General features: G+C 42.2%; 1 protein-coding gene across 1 annotated transcript in view; it reads right to left on the bottom strand.

The window, feature by feature from the left end:
* The window catches only part of zcchc7 (zinc finger, CCHC domain containing 7), a 50,863-nt gene that overhangs the window by 26,869 nt on the left and 7,384 nt on the right, over positions 1-16,610 (bottom strand). The window lies entirely within an intron of this gene.

The raw sequence follows: 16,610 nt of genomic DNA, 5'->3' as shown, positions 1-16,610 counted from the left end.
CACCACCACCACCCCCCCCCTTGACATGTTGAGTGCTCACCCCTGCCAGCCCGTGCCACCTCCTCCCTTCCCCTTCACCCCCTTCCACGCCATGTTGGCAGCCAGGGCAGGGCAGGTGGCCAAACCTGTCAGTCAAAGCACCGTCGCCACGCGGCAACACCACAGACACCAATTACCACACAGCAGGGGCGCGGCCTGGCAACCGCATGGCAACCACATGGTCCAATCAGGGTACACAACAACAGGGACCAGAGAAGGCCAAGAAAAGTGAGCAATGTTGTGTGTGTGTGTGTGTGTGTGTGTGTGTGTACAGCGGAACCATGTTCAAGTTATTCAAAACCAAGCCAGCGCATGTCTGCGGGTTTGACAAAAGACAGGTAGTCATTGTGTCTTTTTAATATCCGTTAGTCGTCTATTTAGTGTAGATTTTCAATTCAAAGGCAAAAATTTATCTTCGTTTATCTGTTGATAATCACAGTGGTTCTAATTAAACACACAGTCCTGACTCATGACCAGTTCTGCTGGTCTCACCAATCAGGCATCAATGTTCAGAAAGACAATGAATTAAAATTTGCCCCAAAACATGCTTGGATGGTTTGTGCCTATGACACATCACAGGAGAAAATACAACATCTCACAAGATTTTTCCCCACTAACAAAAATGAGAGTTTGCTAGTCATATTGATAAAAGGATGACTCGGTATCAAATTATAGCAGTGACTCAGACTTTGACTTTAATAGCTTTGAACATGGAATTAAGCTGGTTATAAAAGCTGATTTGGGGATGGGAATTAAAGGCTTTTTGGTCATTTACAGCAGTAACCTGCCTCTTGGAATGGATATTTCCTGGATGCAAAGTTGATATATCATACTCCAAAACATTTTTTAAAAATTTTACAAAATACTGGAACTACTTGATTTGATTAGACGATCAAAATATAGTGAACTGTTTTAACCATCAATTAATCATTTATGTAATTTTTTAAGCAAAAATGGCAAATACTGCCTAGCCCAGGCTTCTAAATTGCGAGGATTTTGTTGGTTTTGTTTGTCGTATGTGATGTCAATTGAATATCTCTGGATTAAGAACTACTTTATGACACTTTATACACCAAATGATAATGAAAATAATTGTTAGTTACAACCCTAATTTAAAGTTGAACCCTTTTACCTGTGAACTGAATGTTTTTACACAGTACATTTTATACAGTCCTCCCCATGAGAAAAAATTATACTGTTGTATCAGTGGCACCATATGTTTTATTCAATACGTCTATTTGCAGCAAAGGTCTGTACAGAGTTTTAACTCAACACAGTACAATTGCAGAGCAGCCTACCAGTCAACAAGTGTTGGCATTTTATGGCCAAAGTCATACTCGTGTTCGCCAACAAATAAATATCGCTGATAACACTGACCAAATTATTCCGCGTGTCCCTTTTGTCTTCTGTGGTGAAACACTAACACATCAGCACACAACGTCTGTAAGGGGCAAATATATTTTAATAAAACCAGTGAGTTGCAACCTCAATTTCATTTTGATGAATTTCCTCCTGCGGGAGTGAGCCAGGCAGTGGGCGGGAGGGCGGAAAGGCGGGAGAGCGGGAGAGGGAAGTGAGGTGATGGGGGCTGGGAGGCAGATAGAATTTTCATGATTGTTATTTTTGTTATTATACAGAGAGAGAAAGGGGGGGAGTGAGGGGGTAGATAAACGGCGTTGGTTTATCTGAGGCATTTTGTGGAGCGCTCCATTATCGGGCAGGTTGGGCACGTCGAGGGGGTTATTTTTCCGAGGGATCTTTGGCCCCGGTAATTAAGCTCCATTCACCAGGCCCTGTTCCCCAAATTAAAAATTTGTCATTAAGTGGAATTTACCATAATGCCTTTTTATCTGCCGGCGCTTCAGCATGCATGCGTGCGCGTGAGTGTGTGTGTGTGTGTGTGTGTGTGTGTGTGTGTGTGTGTAGGGTAGGGGTGAAGGAGGGGCAACAGGAAAGGGCAACCAATGAGGGGGTAACACTGTAGTCACACGCACTTGCAAACACACACATGAACACCATGCACACACACACTCTGAGGAGAAAGGGCAAATTGAAAAACTGAAATAATCCTGGACAGCAGCTCACATTTGCATGAGCAAACACAGTGCGTGCGCACACACACACACACACACACACACACACACACACACACACACACACACACACACCCCTCAATCCTTCAAATCCACAGCCTTTGGGGTAATTAAATAATGGTGCTTTAAAGTTTTAATTTAGATTTGGCTTTTTCTTTCCTCCTCCTACTGTATGCCACACAGCTCACACACACACACACACACACACCCCTCAATCCTTCAAATCCACAGCCTTTGGGGTAATTAAATAATGGTGCTTTAAAGTTTTAATTTAGATTTGGCTTTTTCTTTCCTCCTCCTACTGTATGCCACACAGCTCACACACACACACACCCCCCCACCCCCTCCCCCACCCCAAACAGTCAGCCACAGTGTGTTCTAGACTTCATCCAGTGAGATAGCCCTCCATTGGCAGGGTACATTGGAGAGAGTGAATGATTGAAGAGCAGAATCTCTGTCTCTATAGGCTTTATAAAACAATACAATTATTAGTCTTTAATTAGAGCAGCCCCTCTGTGGGACAGGGGACAGACAAAGAACAATAGAGGATTAGACGAGGAGCTCCTAATATGGCTCTTTTATCACCTCATTCAAATACAGTTTATAAATGCATCCAGCTGTCCTTTTTACCTGGCAAAGTTGGAAGTTGGTGGCAGATTTGGGACAGAATGGGAACAAAACAATATTAGCCCTTCAAGACTGCAACTACTTATTGTTGTTGCTACTAACTCATCCACAGATTATGTCTTTAAATGGTCAATTGTTGGTAACATATGTCAAAAATAATGGGGCGCCCTGGTGGTCTAGGGGTTTAAGACTCCGACCATGAACCATAACGGCTCCAGTTAGCGTCTGGAACTAGACCTCTGCTGCATGTCGTTCCCAACCTCTCTCTCATCATTTCCTTCCTGTCATCGCTCTTCTGTCGACTCCCTTGAAAAGGCAAAAGCCTCCCAAAAAAATCCTTTAAAAAATAACTATCACAAATTCTTATCTTGAATTACCAGAGATGCAAGTTAAGTCTTAAAATCACTTATTTTGTCCGTCAAAAAAACAAAGTATTGTTTTGAAATGAGACAAAGCATGCAAGGTTATCAAAATTTTCTGTCGTTAAACACATAGATTAATCAATTCAAAACTATTATTATTTTGAATGAAAGCCGGGCAGTATGATCAATACAGCACAAAAAGTCATAACATAATAACAGTAGTAGGAAAGAGCATTTTCTGTTCCAGACAATAGGTGGTGTGGGAGTGTGTGTCAAACAATGTCAATGTATGAAGCTAAAACCAAAAAGAAGGTGTGTTAACACGTGAGGACAGTGAGAAAACCAGCCACTTGCTAGATGAAGATAGTGAGGGCAGCAAATAAGACCTCTGAAGTCACATGATGGGGATGAAACTGTAACGTTGTGAGTTATGTAGACTTTTTTTTTTCCAGTTCTCTTAAGTGACTAATGATAAGTAATGACACTGTGGGTGTAAAGAATAAACTGCACCCATTAACTCCACACTGTCGGTGCTCAATACGAACCGAGAGACTTCTGACTTTGGCCACAGTCCCTCTCCCTCCTCCTCTTGTCATAGATACAGGAATCTCCTTTTGACTCTCAAGATAAACACTAAGTACCCCACATCTCTCTGAATGCAATCGGAGAGTGAAGGTGGGGAAAACTTTTCTACCCCCAGAGGGGGACAGGGGGGAAAAGAGGAAGCGCAGAGGAGGAGGAGGAGGAGGAGGGTGAAAAGGAAAGAGGAGGAAGAGAGGAGCAGGAGGGGGGTGGACAGATGGCAGAGGTTATGGCTGGCTGACGGGAGGAGGCTGTTCTGGGTGTTCAGGACGTGTGTGTGTGTGTGTGTGTGTGTGTGTGTGTGTGTGTGTGTGTGAAATGGAAGAAATACCACACTCTTTCCTCACTTCTCCACATACATGGCTCATCCTTAAGAAATTCTCCCATCTCCCTTTTTTCGGTTTTCTTTCCCCGCGTTACCTCAGATTCTTTTCCCTCAATTTCCCATGATTCTTTGTTTATAGACATCAATTGTGCATCAAAATCAATTTCAGTAAATGTCTGACTGACTTTTCCTTTAATATCAAATCCAGTGCTTGGCTCGGTTGACTCCATATTGGCTGGAGACCGTATTCAGTGATGAACTAAATAATTAGGTCTTCCTGCATCTGATTGACAGATAAAACCTGGTTAAGGTAAACTAGAGATAGAGTCTACAACAACATGCTGTCAAAATCTGTAAATGTGTGTGTGTCTCTCCAAAATACTGTGCAGGGGGGAAATAGCAGAATGGCAGGGGGAGAGTAGAGAGAGATAGGGGGTCTTATTTACTGTCGTTTAATTTGCTCCCCTCTGCGCCGTCCATCCCTTGGTTTTTCTGACAGGTAATAAAAAGCAGGAGCTTTCCTGACAAGCCCATTTGAATTTGGATTGAATAATATAACTGTAGGGTTTCCCACATAACGCTCTGTCCAAGCGTGCAATGGCGCACAGACACTGGCAGCCCCTCTGCCTGCCAGGGTGTGGGTTTTGTGAGAGTGTGTGTGCATGCACGTGTGTCTGTGGTGCTCATCACTGCATGCCCGCACGTACACAAACGCACAAAAAGACAGAGGTGCTTACGTCATGGTCGTTAATGCAACAACAATAATGAATTCCTGCAACTAGCCACCATGCCACTCCCATACGCCAATCTCCACATCTCTGCCCGACCCCCCCCTTCCTTATTCCCTCACCTTGCCTTTTCTACTGCCCAAGATTCCGTTCATCCCACCTCCTCTTCTTGTCTTACCTCATCCACTACTCATGCTCCCTCCCTCCCTCACTCCTCCCCTCCCTCCCGCTCTCGGTAGCTGCTGAAATCCCATTCCCCGTGGGGCAGGCTAAATTGAATTGGCGTGTTTATATGAACAACAGGGCCGTTGCTTTAATATACCTTAGAGTTTATGCCTAATGCCTCCCTGCTAATACCGCTGGAGCTCGCCGCCCTCACTCAACACACGTTGCTTTTATGGAAGTCATAAAAGAGAGAGAATAGCGAGGGAGGAGAATGGAGAGATACTCTGGGAGTGTGCCTGTGTTTGTAAGCAAGAGGGAGAAAGAGAGGCAGGGGTGAGAAGCCTGTTAATACATCTTAACAAGTTATCTCTCTGTTTTATCATACCTCTTTAAGATCATCCTACAGTATCCCCTCTCTAGAAACCTGCACACATGCACACACACATATACACACACCACATCCCTCTAGTGTGGATTGTGAATGAAAAGAAAAGAGGAGAGACAGAAAGGGAGGAAGATTTTTTTAGATTAGTGAGTAATGCTGAATAAATATCCGGAGATTTGGTTGAGGGAGTCGGTCATGCTCGTCGACTTGCAAACATCCTCCATTTTCTCTCTGTCTCCCCCCTTCTTTCTTCCTTTTCTTTTTCTCCCCCGTCCCCTTTTCTCTTCTGGCCCTGTGTCAGCCTACAAAAGGGCCACAGTACAAAGGAAAGAAACAGGCTTGAGACACTCAACCCAATTACTATTGATCAGTCTGCACTCAGAGGACAGAAATGCGCTCACCTGCACACGCACACGTTCACAGCCCTACAAGCACACACACACAAATCTGTGGAGATATAAGAAGTCCTCTAAGGTCACGGACAGTTATTTGTCCACAGCTGATTTTTTTTTTTTTTTCTTCAACATTGACCATACAGGACTCTTAAATAAAAAAGGAAAATCATGTAAGGCTTTTTCCAGTTTATGAGTTTTAACAGCACAAGAGTATGGTTTTATCATTTACTTTCCATATTTGTGGTGTAAAAAGCATAGTAGTTACACACTGGAAGCATGTTGTTCCACTGGAACTAAATACTGTTATAGTCATTTAGGTTTGTTTTGGTCAGTGTATATAAACAACAGCTTAGCACAAAGAATTTAGACAGAAAGACCAAAAAAAAAAAAAAAGAGGTAACACAAAGGCGACACCAGACAACAAGAAAATGAAGGCATGTTTCAAGGTGGTGTGGTGTATGTTAGGTGCCACTAAACAAAAATAATTTTTGTAGCTTGTGAGAATGTCAGACCAGAATGAATGAATAATTTCAGTTCAAAGAATGAACTGAAATGATTGAGTGCTATTACAGTTTTTCTTTTTGTTTACATTGTTACTGTGCATTTCTTAAATCCCAAACTGCTTGTACATTTAACACAGATCCTCTTTAACAGAGAGAGATGGTTTTTTTTGGAGACCTAAAATAGAATCTCTTCAGTTTTCCACCATATTTTAGGATATTTTCTTTACTTGAACAATAGCTCTAGGATTTCCTATATCAAAAATGCATTTTTAGAAAAATTTCATCATTAAAGCCTAAATCCCTCAAGGCTAGCTCAAGTTTCCTCATGCAACTACATAGAATACCCTTAGTTTCTTAGTTTCAAATACAATTAAATCTGCTAAAAGGTTGGAAAACTAAACAACAAACAAACCACTTCTACAATCTAGTTTTAATAATAGTTTTATTTGATGTTACTGACATTTAATATGTTTTAATTCAGTACTCACGTAAATTCAGAAAACCCACCTTTGATCAAGACTGCATTCTCTGCAGGATTATTTCAACCAGTTGACTGAATGTAATTAAAATTATAAATTTGGTTTTTAAACAGATTTTTAGATCAACTCCACGGGCTCTGTCAAAATTCAAAATTGATTCTGGGGAGACTGTTTGTAAATCCTGTTCTGGCTAAAGTGAATGATGTTAAAATAAAAATGATATATTTTAGAAATAAATTATAAGTTAGATGATAAATACAAGATTAGTAGAAAACAGTTTCAATAATCAAAGCAGAAAACTGGAGCCGCAGGAGACCCGAAGAACATTCCAGCTAATCCACAGAAAAAAAAACATGCTCAATCAGTGTGTAAAGACTGCATAAAACCCAAATACTTTCTATTTGAAGATGTCTGACCAAAACCTTTAAAAGTTTGCAGAGCCCTTTTCGTAGGTGCACGCACGCGCGCGCTCACAACCACACAAAACTAGTCTCACATTAGGGGTGTGATGAACTCTGTGTGTTGTCTGGAAGCCTGCGCCGAAATATCAATGACTAAACTCCCCAACGAGTTGGTAACTATCTCTTTCACTCTGATTTTATCCTCAATAATTAATTTTCTCTCCCAACGCCGACTTCAGCTTTATCGGTCGCTCGCTGCCAGAATCTCAGCATTCCATTTAACCATAATCCCCCGGATAAAGGGGCGGCCTAGGTGTGCTAATGCACAGGCATGTGTGCATGCAGGAACACGTGCACGAGCAAAGACTTAAACTTCACTCGCCGACACACAATGTTATAAAAAATCAGGTACACAGATGTGCAAGGTGAGCTAGTCATACCAATGTTGGCAATTTCTCCAACATAGGAAACTTACACCAGTGATAATCACCATTTACCACATGTAAACACATCAAGCTTCTCTGGCAGAAGTCTGAATATGGAGAACGAGGACACGGTGTAACCTCTCAAACAGATCTCAGATACAAGCTGGATTAGCACAGGGAAGCCTATAGCATGAATCCAGACCCTGCGAGCCCGGCATAGCAACAGCCACGTAACCAGGGCTTGGTTTAGTTGCATGGAAGGATGGTTGGGAATGGGAGTGGAGGAATAAAGAAATGGGATGGATGGAGGGAGGGGTGGAGCTGAAGGGTTAGGGGAAGAAAGGTGGAGTGTGGGTATAGATATACGCTCATGATGAATTTCTGGGTCACCTTTAGCCTGCGCTGGTTTTAGAAATCTGCAAGAGATCATGCCGATAAATGACCTTTCCCTTATGTCCACATTAAAACCCTTCATCACTGATCACACAAACATGTGGTTTTCGGAAACATTCAGTTGCTTCAGGCCAAAACTAAGCATGTATGTAGGTTTTACTCTTATTATTAAGTTCCAGGTTTCAAAGGAAATGTGGCCAAAGAAGCAATATCAAGTAAACGTGACAATGTACCAGCAGTCAGAACCTTTCAAACACCTTCTATGTTTTCACCTTTAGTAATTTTGGTAATTCATCCAATGTAAATACGCACAGATTAGTAAATATGAGGAAACGATAGGTTGGAAAACAATTTAAAAAATGGCCCAAATCCTTATGAATATGATTCTTATAAGAACTGATGTTATCACTGCTACATGTTTTTTTAACAGTACCTTATTCAGATATGGCCCTTGTCAGAAGCCAACTGACTGGTGTGATCTGGCATTTGCCTCCCATGACAACTGCTTGAGTATTTAGCACGTTCCACCAAACATCAAACACATAAATCCTGGTATTTAAGGGCCTATTAACTGGCAATCTCTCAGATCCTAATGGGACTCCTAATTAGTGCTTTATTGAAGCAGGTGTGATCGAAAGGTCAAGCAGTTAAGATTACACTACACATTAACACACACAGAGAGTATTAGCATCTATATACAGTGATGAAGGGGCACATGACAGTGGGTACAATCAGAATACAATCAAGAAAACAAAAAAAAAATGGAAAGAAATCACCAAAGAAGGAAGAGAAAAGATGAAGGGAAAATGGGTGAGATAGAAAGAGAAAGACGGGAAGACGAAGGACGTGCTGGATTGACTGAAATTGTGGTGAGTGCCAGCTAGGCCAGACCAGGCCCAGCTGGTCTCTGTCTGACGAGTGCCTTAATTAAGAGACATGGGGAGAAGCCTTGGAATGGCCACATACACACTGCCAGGAGCCTCTGGAGAGGAAACTGCTAAACAGGCACACTTGTGTGTCTATGTGGTACACTGCCAAACGCGCGCGCACACACACACACACACACACACACACACACACACACACACACACACACACACACACACACACACACACAGACAGACACACACACAGACACACACACACGCACAACCATCCTCTGGGACCTTGTGAAAAACATTGCCTCGCTATTATTAGGCAACCCCTTTGCATACCGGAGTGAGTGTACTAACCCTAAATGTGTGTCTTTGTGTGTTTGGGGTTCTCCCTCTTATCCTGTTGACTGTTAAACTGAACTTCTGATTCCAAAACAGCTCTTAGCCCTGCCGGTGCCCACAGAAGAAGAGCTGAAAAAGGGGGAGAAGAACGATGCGAGTGGAGAAGGGGTGATTTAATTGATCCATGGCTGCCTTTGCTGCCCCCCACCCCACCCCCTCACAACCCCCGTCACCCATCTCTCTTGCCCCTCTTCCTCCTGTTCCTCATCCCAAAAACGTATTAATATTAATACATATCCCTCCAACCTCTTCTCCTCAACTCCTGCACCCCCTCTCCCAAAAAAAAAAAGAAGAAAAAAAAATATCACCACCCTAGGCTACCAGTTAATAAAGCCCTCTCAACAACCCCTCCCTGCCCAAAAGCTAAAGAAAGACAATAAGGGGAAAGTTCTCCGGCCAAATAAAAGAACAGAAATTAATACAGTCCCACGGGAGCTCCCTCTGTCCCACTGTCACCTCCCACAATAATTTGATTTCCTATTAAGTGATTGCTTAATTATAATGATTATTATTGGTAATTGTAATTGACATTTTTTTCCCTCTGCTAGTCCCCTCTCTGTCCCTTCCCATCCGTCCTCCTCTTCAGATCTTCTTAAAAGGACAAGACGTCTGTTGAAAATCAGGCAAAACAGAAATATGACGATATGACATTTAAAATACTCTTATTGTCTCACACGTGCTGTTCACCACTACATACAATCTGGGATTAAGGTGTTGAGCCTTAGACGTTTTATTTAATCATACATGAGTGTGTGTGTGTGTGTGTCTGTGTGTGTGTGTGTGTGTGTATATATGTATTTGTGTAGATGTCTTATCCTGTAGCTTCAGGGCACAATGTCTGCTGCAGGTCTGCAGGAAAAGAGATTCTTGCTCTCAATGGGATACCCTGGTTAAATAAAAGTTAAAGCAGAAGAGTGGGATTCCCTATTCTATCCTGCTTACACACACACACACACGCACGCACACACACTAAAGTACAGTAGGGACCCTCTGGTCTCCAGTTTATTACCCCTTCCTCCAGGCTACAGCTACTGCAAACGGGAGGTTGTGTGCTTTTGCTATGAAAAATAAGAAAATATATATACCTGACACTCTTTCTGACACCTTCGTCAGCATATTTGACATTTAATAACAAAAATCCAAAACCTCAATTCACCAGCGCCACATAAGAAAACCTACCGTGATGAAAACCATTTCATTTAACGTCACATTCTTTCTCTATGCGAAACTAAAGACGGTGAAACTCCGTTCCAGTGGGCCAAGGCACGGTTATTGGGCTCACCTCAGGCGTGGTGAGGCTGACACCGTCCCCCCCTCTCCCTCACACACACACACACACACACTTTTGTCTTTAGATGCACACACCTTCACACTCCGACACACACAACATCCAACCTCGCATCACACCTTTCCCTTCACTTTCACTCCAAAATGTTTTCTCATTTCCCCCCCAACACAAAATAATAAAAATATCACAGTCCATTATAAATATTTTTGACACAAGTCTCGTCTATCATAATGAATTAACAAATGATTAATGAGAAGAATACTCTTAAATCCAACTTAAATTCCTAATGTCAGTTTGAAGGCAGCTAAGGCTGTAGTGTGTGGGTGTCTGTAAGTTTAGCCAAAGTGCTTTCTACTAGATTATATTTAAATGCTGTCCCTCCCTCACTCTGAAGAACAAACAGTGAGCATTAATACAAATGAGCACCTGCAGCCGCGACCACAGATGTCTGTGGGTATTTTTTAGTCAAAGTTTCCAAGAAAAAAATAGAGAAATTTTCATAGATTATTTTGACAGAGATTACTTTCAGACAGGATGGCTTCTCCCTTCCAGATGCTGATAAATATGGTGTAAATAAATTCTACATATCAGCGCAGAAGAGAGCTAAGACGTTCTGCAGCAGAACCACATGTGAAATTACAAACTGTCGGCAGCAGCTAATAGCATCATAGTAACCCTGCAACATAAACGCAAGTAGAGGAGAAAAAAGGTTTGCAATAAATAATTCATCCATACAATATTATGAAAATTTAATTTCTATTTCTATAATTATGTAAAATAAACCTTTTTTTTTTTTTGCTAATATCACATTGTTCAATTTCACATTTGACCAGAACCATGAAGCAAAATCTATTATCAATGAACACTAATTCACTTCAGATCCAAACCATCATAACATTCGTACCGCATCAACTTAAAGCTTCAAAGAAACCGATTCAAATGCGGCCGACATGTTGCGAATCTGAAACGGCTCACAAGACAAACAGCTGTTTCATTTTACTCAAAAAAACAAAACAAAAAAAAAAACAACATGTCACTAGCTCTGCGGTTTTGTGCGGAGCCACACCAGGTCAAGTGTTATACGAGAGGGTTCGACTGTAGAACCATCAGCAACACGCAGACAGTAACTGACAGACAGCGCCGGATGTCAGTGTGTGTGCAGACAGAGATCCAGCCGTGTTAGAACCATTCTGAGATCTTAGCCTGGAGACAAACCGGCCCTGACCGACATCAACACCGTGGCCAGTCCTTTTCAAGGCCTGTCTCATCCACTTTAGTTTACCCACTCTCATCTCTTTTTCTGTCTCTCCCCCTCTGTCTGATGCTGAGCCCCGCTGTCCGTCCTTCCACACAGATTTCTTTGGATTGAAACTCAGTTGTTACTTCACATTCCTTCTGATTTGATCTGAATTTATACTGCCTCCGTCCTCTTCTTCACTTGTGTAAATGACCGATTTTTTCCAAAAATTTTCAGAAAAACACAGGGAAATCTAGACATCGAGGGTCTAAAGTAAAAGAAGGATTAAACACAACTGACAGAACTGAACTCACAATGGATCTGTTCACAAACAAGACTGTAACAATGAAAATTGAAATGAGACAGAACAAAAGCAATTTAGTGAAACTTTCTTCAAGGTTGTGAATACTTTTAGTAAAACAGTGATAGTAAAAGTGAAGGCTGAGTTCACAGTATAATCATCACATACATGCTGATGAGTCAATAAATGTCAATAAATGGCAAATGACCATAGATGTCATCTTCAGCTAAACAAAAGCATCTCTAATAATTGTAAACAACAAAAATACATCTTTTCAATAAGCAAGCAATAAGTTGACCCACAAAGAACACTCAAAGGACACGATCGGCAACATGACTGAGGCCGTCACCAAATTAGGCCGTGTACCGAGGGGATTTTTCATACTACAAAGAAACTGCTGTTTCGTTTACCACATTACAGTTGTTCAGCCACAAGCTTTTTTAAAAATGAAAGCATCACTCTCTCAACTGAATTTCTACAATTTATTTTGCATGCGCTAATATTAGGCCTACAGAGTAGTCTCATCTAATTTGCATATCTTCTGTAAAAACTGGATAATACAAGTCAAACTATGGCACAGCGATTTCATGGTGAGAATGTGTGTGTGTGTGTGAGTGTGTGTGTGTGTGCCTGTTCAAACACACTGTGTGGTAGTGTGGGTGTGGCGTTACACCTCGTGTGGCACTGGGCAGCCAAGATAAGAGCTGATCCTATCCATGCCTCCCTTCTGCAGCGCCTGCCCGCCCACCCACACACCCACAACACACACACACACACACACACACACACACACACACACACACACACACACACACACACACACACCTAGTGTGGCACCCAACATGCCACTGTAATCTCATTTTACAATCCCAATGCCCTGAACATAAACACGCACTCTCACTCATAATCAGAGCCACAAACACAGAGAAGCCAACTAAATCCATATTTCACTCTGTTCGTACTGTACACTGGTATGTGAGTTACAATGATACACACCTCCAAATATACAAAGGCCAAGTGAGGTCTCAGAGTGCAAGGAGCTGCAGGAAAAAGCTCCAGGCCCAGAGGAGCATCACTCATTCACAACACACATGAAGGTACAGAGTGAAAACACTCGTACCACAGCTTTTAATCAGACACTATGAAAACATTTTTGTTATGCCAACAGAAACTGAACAGCATGACAAGACTATGAAACACAGCAGCTCGAGGAGGAGAGGAAAGGAGAGGAGGAGAAGAGAAGAGCTTACCTTCCTCCTCTGAGAGACAGAGAGAGCTAACCTTTTGGTACAAACACACAAACACACTCCCTTCTCTAATTTACCAAGACTTTCAGTGAAACACACACATCTGACACACACACTCAGACACACTCTGATGTGATCGGCCACCCCGATAGTGAGCCAGAGCTGACTCTCTAAGCCTCAAACAAAGTTTGGTGTGCACTGACCAAGACCGAGGGGACAAAAAAAAAGAAGAAAAAAAAAGAAAAAAAGAGAGAACTGGGGGGAGCAACAGAGAGAGAGAGAAAAAAGTGTGACCACTGAGTGAAGTTTAACCACTTACGATTCAAGTTTAGCTTCAGCACACCACGCCTACACCCCGGATTCATTCACAGGCATGTACACGCACACGCACACCTCTCCGGGTGGGAGAGGCACTGAGCTGGATTTTGGGAAGCCCTGCTTTCTCTCTCTTGTTCCGTCTGGTTGCTGCTGCATGGCTGCCGGACAGGCAGACGGCCCTCGCTCATCCCCCTTTTCTCTACTATCTTTTCTCTTTTCCTTATCCAATGTCCCTACAGATCCACCCACCAACAGCTGCCCCTCACAGCCAGGTGACAGATAGCCACTCGGGCTGTGCGTGTGTGTGTGTGTGTGTGTGTGTGTGTGTATGTGTCTCCATGTGTCCATGTATTTGATAAAAACCATATGTGAAGGAGCGAGAAAAGATTAGATTGTAAAAGTATGTGAACAAGTGACACCATGTAGGAGAGAGACAGAACGAGACAGAGAGAAAGAGGATGAAAGGATTCAATTTCTGGAGGTGAGAGGGGGAGACTAAGTGTAGTGAATGTGATTTGATGGTGATGCTGAGATGGGGTTTAGGCGTACAAATACTATTAGTCACTGCTGTGCGAACTTGTTTCTCACATAGACACACACATGCACACACACAAACACAAATGTGAAAACACAAGCTGGCACCCACCCTGTAAAAGTCAACACACAACATGGCATATAAAAACAGAAAACAATCTTTATATTTATCCAACAGCCCTTAGTTATGGATGTAACGGTTATTGTAGTCACAAAAATTCAACCAGCCACATCTCAGTGACCTAAAATTGGTCTTCTCTTCCTGTTTCTCTGGAGTATATGAAACAAATTCCCAGAAGAAGAAAATAAGTCAGTTAACCATCTTGTTTTCGAACAGTATTAAACCTACACCAGCAGAAAGGAGGAGAATAGGGATAATCAAAGCTGTGTCCCAGTTCTGTACCTCATACTTATTGTGCACAGTACTGTATGTATTATACACTATATGTCTATTAGTATATGATTTTATGAACTGTATCATGGACTGCTTTTGTTGTTTATATATATGCATTCAGTGTACTTTACTGTTTTGTATTATCAGGAATAATACTGAGAGAGCAAATATTTTTCCATCTCTGAAAAATACTACCTAGTTTTCCAAAAATCCTCTTACAGCTATTACCACAATCTGCATTTTTTTAATGTTTTGCAGTTGTGACCAGCTCCTTCATTTCCCTTGTGAAATACGTCATGGGAAAACAGTCTACATCAACAGCACAAAAGTCAGGCATTCATTTGATGCATATACTATTTCAAAGGGACAGGGATGGCAGGCCCTCCTAGCACCTCTGCCCTTTTGGTTAATGTCTTATTTTATAAATGTGTATTCATATTGGTGAAGTCAGCAGAGGTGGTCTTTGTTTTGGTCATGGTGGCCCACCTTTGCCATAAAGCACAGCAGCAGATCCTGGCTGGAGTTCCATATTTTCCTATTCCTTAACAAATCCCATGAAAAGACCAAAACCAACAACATGTCTGTACCTCCCAACCTTCAAGACCTAAACCATTAAAGCAGGTCACAAATATATGCTTTCATTTTTTAAACAGTCTCACTTTCTTGGGCACTGTGTTTTTTAGCAAACATTACTCAAGCAAGAGTATATAGTCTAGAGCATGATTGCGAACTAATATAAATTTGGTGCTGTATCTGCAGCAGGAGTGACTCAAAATAAACTACATTTCGTTGTAATGAAGGAACATGTCACCAAGTAAAACAATGTGGCTCATTGCTGTGTTTTAATAGTTTCTGGACAACAACGGAGCTCTGTGGCACAGGGGAATGAGCCATATTAGACTTCACAGACAATTCTTGTTCGGATCAATCCATTGTTGGTTTTGGTCTCGTCATTAGATTCATAACAATAACAAAATATGTTTTTGCCCCTTTTTTATGTGAACACACAAAAGACCCAGCCCTCCTTCGGAATGAATGTGTAGTATCGAACTGGGGCACAGCTCAAGACTGTTGAGGCTCATTCCTAAAATTTCCTTCATTTCCCCTTTTTTTTTCTCTCTCTTTTTTTTTTTTTTTGACAAAACCCTCCCCCATCCCTCCCACTTTAAGACCCCTTCCACACCACACCCATGGCCCCCCATGGTCCCCCATGTGCAGATATGAGGTCAAGCTCCAAAGATCACAGAGAGAAGCCAAACGAGAGAGAGGGAGAGAAAGAGACACAGAGACCTAAAATCCTCCTTTCCTCCCAAAACCAGGCCAAAACCTCAAGCCTTCCCACCAACTCCAGACCCCCTCCTTTAGCCCAGTTGTGTGTAGAGGAGGCAGTGAGCACTCTTGCAGAAACATCAGCCCAGGGAAATTCAAATGAGGAAGAAACAGTGAGAGAGACACAGAGAGAGGGAGAGCGGGAGAGAGACCACAATAGTGAGAAAATAGGATAAAAGAATGAGATGGGAGAGCGTTAGGTAGGAGGGAGAAGGAGGGGGGGAGCTGGAGAGTAGCTGGAGAGGTTGCTGAGGCTGCAGGTTAAGATAATGTGTAGATCTGAAGAGATTTGCAGGGAACATTTTTATTCATTTTTTGATTACTCCCATCTCTCCCGACCTCCCCTCCCTCTCCTCCTGCGTTGTTGTCTCTCAGTTTGTTTGTTTTTGGCATTAGCGTTATGACTGTTGGTATGCGTGTGTATGTACACATGCATGCTGATTAGAACTGGAATATTTTATAAACACAAATATTCACACTTGCACAAGCCTGCACGCACATATCAATACATAATGCACACAAACATACTTAAAGATGGATCAGAGAAGAGGGCGACTGCGCAGACAGTGCCAGGAATGCTAAGAGCTTACAAATTCGTAAACATGCAGACACAGATGCTGCATATGTACATACAAACATGCACGCACACAGAACGTTCATAGTGTAGCCCATTGCTGTGCCCGCTCCTTATCAATGTGCTGCAGGTAGGCTAAGTGTTCTGAATGAGCTGGACCATACAAAATTACTCACTGCTTCTATTCTCCTGGTCACACACACAATCAA

This window comes from Seriola lalandi, unplaced genomic scaffold (assembly GCF_002814215.2).
Source record: "Seriola lalandi dorsalis isolate HSWRI2012SDOR001 ecotype SW California unplaced genomic scaffold, Sedor1 jcf7180002054582, whole genome shotgun sequence".
NCBI lineage: Eukaryota > Metazoa > Chordata > Actinopteri > Carangiformes > Carangidae > Seriola > Seriola lalandi.
The sequence above is the reverse complement of the archived record's forward strand: the minus strand, read 5'-3'. Positions and strand labels throughout refer to the sequence as shown.